The sequence below is a fragment of the Trachymyrmex cornetzi genome, unplaced genomic scaffold, assembly GCF_001594075.2.
Source record: "Trachymyrmex cornetzi isolate Tcor2-1 unplaced genomic scaffold, Tcor1.1 scaffold1094, whole genome shotgun sequence".
In the NCBI taxonomy this organism is placed as follows: domain Eukaryota; kingdom Metazoa; phylum Arthropoda; class Insecta; order Hymenoptera; family Formicidae; genus Trachymyrmex; species Trachymyrmex cornetzi.
This window is the reverse complement of record NW_017295647.1, coordinates 123,059-131,472: the sequence shown is the minus strand read 5'-3', so window position 1 is coordinate 131,472 and position 8,414 is coordinate 123,059. Positions and strand designations below refer to the sequence as shown.

General features: G+C 29.7%; 1 long non-coding RNA gene across 1 annotated transcript in view; it reads left to right on the top strand.

Moving 5' to 3' along the window:
* The window catches only part of LOC108761705 (uncharacterized), a 20,189-nt gene that overhangs the window by 2,254 nt on the left and 9,521 nt on the right, over positions 1–8,414 (top strand). The window lies entirely within an intron of this gene.

The following is an 8,414-nucleotide window of genomic DNA, read 5'->3' as shown; positions in this document are numbered from 1 at the left end:
TTTAATTAGCTAAACAGATCATGATTTTATTAGTATTAATAAAGTGCAATAGTTAGTTTCTGAGAAATAAGAGGGTGTCACTTTAGGAGACTTATGTCAGTATCGGCGACTTTCCTCTATAAATAATAAGAATATTATTGGTACATGTGTGGAAACAACCAATAAGTAATAAAAGCTCAAACAGTTGAAGTTGGATCTATAATGCTTTAAATAATATAATTTCTTGTGAATTTGTATATGTATACTATATATGTACAGTCGTAGACGGAACGATTGCAACACTTTTTTTTCAATCGGGTTCTGAATGCAGTCTGCTCACTAAGCGATTGGTTCTTACTTATAGATCATAAGTAAAGCCGGCAGCACATGATGCTTGTTTTCTTGCTGGATTCCTAGCTGGATTAAAATCTTGCTATCGTATTGGCTGCGGTATTGATAGTGTTAGCATCATAACCAATACGGCGGCAAAAATTTATTCTAGCTAGCAATCCAACAAGAAAACAAATATCGTGTGCCACCGGCTTAAGAACCAATCGCTCAGTGAGCAGACTGTATTGCGAAACTCTTTGAAAAAAAAGTGTTGCAACCGTTCTGTCCACGATTGTACATATATATATACCATATTTGTAATCATTTGAATTGCGCACTGAAATTTTTTCGGATTTTTAAAACAGAGAGGCAGAACTATTGTAGTAATATCACAATTAAATTTCCAATAAAATTTTTATTGTTTATATTACGTCGCATAAAAAAGACGTTTGTTTCCACACATAAACTGATTATTGCGAAGAATATTGCTAAGACCTTGTCGTGGTCTAAAGGCTTAAGACCACGACACAAAGAAAAATTTAAGGCGTAAGATTTAATTTAATCAACCAATTATAGTACAGACCGTAAAACTATAACGTGAGCAGTAGCGAATCTAACATGTTGATTTCCTTAATTTTTATTAATTTGTTTAAGACTTACGTCTTAAATATTTTTATGTGCTAGGGCCTTTAGGACGCTCACACGGAATCCGAGTTTGACTCTCGGCTCGAGGTAATATTTTTTGCAATAAATAAATTTATTTACAGATTTTCAGCATATTAAGATCTCTTTAATAGATGTCTATTGAGCATCAAATTTAATTGTGATATTACTACAGTAGTTCTGCTGCGTTTTAAAAAATCCGGAAGAATTTCGGCGCGCAATTCAAATGACTACAAATATAGTATATATGTATGTACATATATAGTGTATGCAAATTCACATGAAATTATTTAAAGCATTGAATCCAGCTTCGACCACTATGGGCATTTATTTCCTATTGGTTGTAATTTATATAATTTTTATATGTGCATTCTTTATAATTTTCTAATTTAATTTTTCAAAAACTTTCTTGCTATAATATTTTAAGCCGCGAACTTTAGGGATCCAATTCATTTCAATGGATACTACATTACGTGAAGACTCACATAGGAATCAACATGATTTCTTATATAGGAATCCACATAAGACCTAGATTTTTTGCTCAAATCCTCATGGGATATGAAATCTCATATGAATTTCCCATATGGATTCCTACCTGGTTTTTTCAACAGGGTAATATGAGATATGTTACCACACAAAATCTGAAGCTGGAATTTGGAGCTATAACGCAGGAATGGTTGTTAATTCATTCACGTTTAAATTAATTCTAAAAATTTCAAAACTTTTTTATTTTAATTTCTTTTTTTTTTAATTTTAGAGGGACTTTAATGGTTCTCTAATGCAATTGTTATGGCGAGTATAAGCCGCGCGGAATAATGAAGTGAGAGTGTAAATTATTAAGTATTTCATTGACAATGAGAAGAAAAGCATAACGACGTCATTATTGTTAGCATAAGATATCTAGAATTATTATTTTACTATATTACTACGATTACTATTATCATTATTATTGTCATTTTCATGATTAATAATATAATTTTATTAATATCAATTATTATTTATAATTATTATAAATCGCGTACGTGCCAGTGAGATAAAAATCATTTTGTTTTAACTGGCGTGTAGAACTGATTACATATAAAAGTATCACTTTTATTTAAAAAAAAAAACGAAACGCTATTTCACCGCGCATTTTACACTTTGTTATTTTGTTATAGAACCATCCGAGAATTTTCCTCGTGAAATCAAATGAGAGCAACCTATTTCGAAGTACAAGCGGAGAAAATCCTTTCTTAATTTTAGAGCGTTGTGAAAGTAGTATAAAAATTTATTGTTTTTGTATTTATAAAAAATTTGATGTACATGAATAAAAAACTGTGAGTTTACAAATATGTGATCGTTTAATATCTTTCTTTGTTGGTGATTTTTTGTAATTTTACATATAAGGAAATCTGGAGGTACTTATTGATCTCCTTTGGAAAATTGATATCTACCTATTATTCTGATACTGGAAAGTTCTAATTTTCTGTTATATTGCCAATAATGTTTATTCTTAAAGACAGGAAATGTCAAATGTGATTTTGATAACACTGATAATAATAGAGAACAGGTATTTTATCTTCCGAAATGTCTTTTTCGTAAGTAGGGTAGACCGGGGAGTAAAGGTCCCCGGGGAAAAAGGTCCACCCCTTGTATCTCGGTAATAAGGCATTCACTAGAAAATTCCGCCACACAGTTCGTCAACTAAGAGTAAGTATCTTATGTCACACAGTTCGTTACTGCCTAATAACCGTCAGGAAACTTGCACGGATGTGCTCATGTATTTGAGAGCCAAAAGTAAGATATTAGCACCGCAGTTATTTTGATCTGAAAGGATTATTTTTGCACCTAGATAGATTAAATAAGTGTATTTATTAAACTTATTCTATTGTTTTAACATTGTGATTATTAGAATTGTTATTTCTATTATAGTTTTTTAATAACAATGCCGCAAAATTTACGTGACTTGTTGGGGTAAAAAGTGCCATGGTTGTTGGAGTAAAAGTGCCACGGTTGCTCTGTATTCGTTAATGTTGATTCTATAACAAGTCGATAATCCTAAGTCGATAATCTTATCAGTGAAGTTGACTAATAGTCAACAGTACGAAACGTTACCGATTACTTTCGATTACGACTCATTATAGAATTAGCATTAGTGGTGTTCGTTACGCAGAGAGATAAATTATTCAGAATGCGACTTTCATCTCCGATTTCGATGAAATTAGGCTTATTCGACGCGTCTATATTACTGTAATAATGATGACGAATGATTTTATCGCTTAATTATCTTTTATAACAAATATTTTTCCAAATTCGTTATAATCATTCATTATTGGAAGACTGATTTAATTTTTTATTAAGGTCAAAATGACTTAAAAAATCAAGTATAAGAGGAAAGACTATTCTTATTTGTTTTCGAGCACGATATAGTGCAACCCTTACGAAAAAAAATCTGAAAATTTCAGTGTTTATACTCAAATTTGAGTGTAAAGCCCAAATTTTTGGAGTTTACTCTGAAATTTGTGTGTATACACTTAAATTGTGAGTATTTACACTCAAACATTGAGTATATACACTCAAAGATTGAGCGTTTACAACGTTCACACTCAAGTTTGAGTTTACACACTAAACATCTAAAGGTTGTCCTCAACACTTGGGTATGACACGCAATAAATGAGCGTAAATCCTAAACCTTTGAGTGTCTTCAAAATTGAGTATATAAACTTAACAGTTATATTTGAGTTTTAATTTCCATGATTAAGATAAATGCCAAAATATTAAATGTAGACGCCCGTAAATATTTGAGTACTTAAAAATAATGGCGTTTACAATTTAATATTTGTTCTGAAATTTTAATTTGTTTTGAAATTTTTATTTGTTTTTATTTGTTATAAAATTTTTATTTGTTTTTCAGAAATTTTTCTTTGTTTTGAAATTTTAATATTTATTTCTTTTCCTATAATAATACTTCCTCCATTGTACGTAGGATCTAAGGGTGAAATCACACGGTGCAGAAAAGAAAATATGTCACAAAAGTAACCAATCAGCTTTATTCTGCGTTATTCCGAATAGTGCTAATTGATTGTTCAATTGGCGCATTCAGCGGACTCAACAGTTGAGTGCGAGTGCCATGCTCGCTATTATTGGTGTATGCTTTTAGCTCATCCAATCAGAATTTTAGATCAAGAAGAATATACCAATAACAGCGAGTGCTCACTCAACTGTTGAGTCCGCTGAATGACGCATTCTTTGTTCCGCAATCATTTTCCGCACCGTGTGATTTCACCCTGACGCTCAAGTTAACTATCAAGTTGAGATTAACACTCAACATTCAAGTCATCAATAACACTCAAGTTGAGAGTTATACTCAGGTTGAGCCAAAATAATCATTAATTGAGTGTTACCTTGAGTATTTTTTCAGTGTTTTTTAAAGTACACTCAACTTTTAAGAGTTTTTTCCGTAAGGGTACTTTTGTTTCTTCTTTTCAAAGTTTGTCTTAGGTTAAGAAAACATTAATAATTTAATTTTCTGTTAAAACTGAAATATTTCTATTATAATTTTGTTACCAAAACCCTCTTAATAATAAAAACTCACCTTATAATAAAAAACTCTCTAGTATATATCTATTTTTATCTCTGAAAATAGTTCAAATGTAATATATTAGTATTGGTAATTTTTACCCCATTATGTGGAACTTCTTGCCCCACATATGGGGTAAGAAGTGCCGAATGACTTCCTCTGTGAAATTTATGATATCTTTGTAATGAAGGGTATATATGCATACTTTCTTGCATGTATTTTATAGTCAAAGGACTCTAGTTTCGAAAAATATCAACACGATCTGTGTGAGTTAAATATTCTTTATTTTATAGCAAAAAATGTCTAAAGTGGCCCTTTACTCCCCGGTCTACCCTACTCGGTAAAAAATTTTTTGTATATTGTATAATCATATATTAGATGTTGAATTTAATTCCTGCCGTTTTTCGTGTCCAAAATTGATTTGTTTCGAAGGGAAGATGAATGAATACCTTAATGAAAGTAATTTCCTCCATTTTCTACTTTATTACTAATTAATAATATTTTATTAATAATACTTTGATTAAGGTATTTCCCTTCGAAACAAATCAATTTTAGAAACGAAAAACGGCAGCAATTAAGTTCAACACCTAATATATTATAATAACCCGGTACACAATTTTTCATGCATGAATATGTATAAACATACATAAATATTAAATAAATAAGCATAACATTGCTCGAATGTTTGCACCGCAAAACAACGTATCTTAATAACGACCAATAAACGAGCAAAGAGATGTTTCATTAATTATTTAATGTGTCTTGAAAAATATAATATATGTTTCGACTCACAGAGCCTTCATCAGTATAATAATCGTAAAACCTTACATTCTGGTGTATAAACCTGACTGGCAGTCATCCTGGGAACTCCCCTTACGGGAAAAACTCTTAAAAGTTGAGTGTACACTTTAAAAAACACTGAAAAAATACGCTCAAGGTAACACTCAATTAATGATTATTTTGGAAGTTCAACTTCAGTATAACTCTCAACTTGAGTGTTATTAATGACTTGAATGTTGAGAGTTAATCTCAACTTGATAGTTAATTTAAGTGTCAGGGTGAAATCACACGGTGCGAAAAATGATTGCGGAATAAAGAATGCGTCATTCAGCGGACTCAACAGTTGAGTGAGCACTCGCTGTTATTGATATATTCTTCTAGATCTAAAATTCTGATTGGATGAGCTAAAAGAATACACCAATAACAGCGAGCATAGCACTCGCACTCAACTGAATGCGCCCATTGAAACAACCAATTAGCGTTATTCGGAATAACGCAGAATAAAGCTGATTGGTTGCTTTTGTGACATATTTTCTTTTCCGCATCATGTGATTTCACCTTTATACCCTACGTACAATGGAGGAAGTATTATTATAGGAATAGAAATAAATATTAAAATTTCAAAACAAATAAAAATTTCAGAAAAACAAATAAAAATTTCAAAACAAATTAAAATTTCAGAATAAATATTAAATTGTAAACGCCATTATTTTTAAGTACTCAAATATTTGTGGGCGTCTACATTCAATATTTTGGCATTTATCTTAATCATGGAAATTAAAACTCAAATAACTGTTAAGTTTATGTACTCAATTTTGAAGACACTCAAAGGTTTAGGATTTACGCTCATTTATTGCGTGTCATACCCAAGTGTTGAGGATAATCTTTAGATGTTTAGTGTGTAAATTCAAACTTGAGTGTGAACGTTGTAAACGCTCAATCTTTGAGTGTATATACTCAATGTTTGAGTGTAAATACTCACAATTTAAGTGTAAACTCACAAATTTCAGAGTAAATTCTCAAAATTTGGGATTTACACTCAAATTTGAGTATAAACTCTGAAATTGTCAGAGTTTTTTCCGTAAGGGTCGTCAATATCAGCTTCAAATAACACCAGACTTCTTATTTCTTATTAAAAATTTGGATTTCATTTTACACCATTTTTTACATCTTGACTATTATAATATTAATGTCACCGGACTTAACGTCGATTCTCGCCGTCTAACGAGGATTATAGTTGTAGAAATTTTACATCTTGACCACAATTATTGTGGATATATGTGCTAGAAGTATATTCAAAGAAGCCGATGAGTTATGGAATGTGACCATCTTTACGAACGAATCAGATCATTGTCAATTATAGTTTTATACACCGGAATGTAAGGTTTTACGACACATATTTCAAGACACATATTAAATAATTTATTAATCAAACCTCTTTATGCTCGTTTATTGGTCGTTATTAAGTACATTGTATTGCGACATATCTATAAATATTCATAAACATGTATAATCATATATATGAAATATGTCCGTACATTTTTATACATCCCTCTTTCTTTTATAAAATTACTTTTTAGTGTAATAGAAATAATAATAGTAATGTGAAAACATAAAAAATAATTAAAGAGATAATTTTCGCATTGTTCGTTTTAGAAAAAAAAACAAGTTTGGAAAAATGTAAAAAAATTGTTCATACACAATTACGCATAATTTTATACATAATTAAACATAAGTAATTTTTTTACATTTCTTCAAACTTGATTTTTTCTAAAACAATATAAATAGTGTAAAAATTATCCTCTTAATTATTTTTAATGTTTTCACACTATTATTATTATTTCTATTACACTAAAAAGTAATTTTATAAAAAAAGGGATGTATATGAACGTGTGTGGATGAAACATGTATAATCATATATTTCATATATGATTATACATGTTTATGAACATTTATGTATGTTTATACATACTTATACATATTCATGCATGAAAAATTTTTTACCATGAATATAAAGTTAAATGTAAATTATATGTATATAATCCATCATATTAGGTTGATCAAATAAAAAGGTGACAAGTGTTATAGTAATCAGTCCATAATATTAAACATTTGTTATGTATATTCGGTGTTAGTTATGTATACACGATGTTACGCGCGCATGACTTGCCTGTGACGTTACGTATCTTTGGACAGGAAGCATTGATAACAAACACATTTAATTATTTTATCTTCTAGTTTGCTCAACAACACTGCATGATCGATTGTAGCTCTCGGGTTAAGTACAGATGTGTGGTGTTGTGACGACGATTACAGCAATTGATGCAATTGAATGCAAATTGGTTTTCATATTTTCATTGTGTTAATAAATAATTTAATTCTTTCAAGGTTATGAGATTATTGTGACAACAAAGAATATGTAATTAAAAGGGTTAAATTATTTATTACTGAAAATATGTAAATTAATTTGCTACGCTTGTGTTAAAATGTGTCAAGCAATTGGAAAACACCCCGCACAGCACCTTTCATTGCAAATATTATATATATGAAACATCGTATATCTATGTTACATTTACATTGCGTTTCATTTCATATCAAATACATATAGTCACACCACAGGCATATGAGAGACGTCACCACGCTCGGCCACGAGCAGTAGAACTGTGATGATGACGATATATAAAATATGTCCATTTATATACACGGAGAAAATTTTATATTTAAAATTACTATACTCTAATATAGTAATAAGTAGTATGGTAATAAGTAGCTGCGGTCTTCATGTAAATTATAAATTTAAATGCTATAATTATTTTTTTTAAACAATAATACAATGTAATTTTTACACTTTTTTATAGTAAATTTTATAGTAAAATTTTTTATTACAAAATCAAATCTTGTTGAATAAAAGTTAGTATTGTAAAGATAAATAAAAAATATATACCTAGCAAATTTTGTTTGCGTATCAATAAAAATTAACTGTTTTCATGTTAGAATATGGCTTAACAAAATAATTACTTTTTATTTATGTGATAAAAATTAGTATTACCATAGTAAAAGTTAAGTCGGAATCATGTTGTGAGAGTCTATCGAAAATACAAGA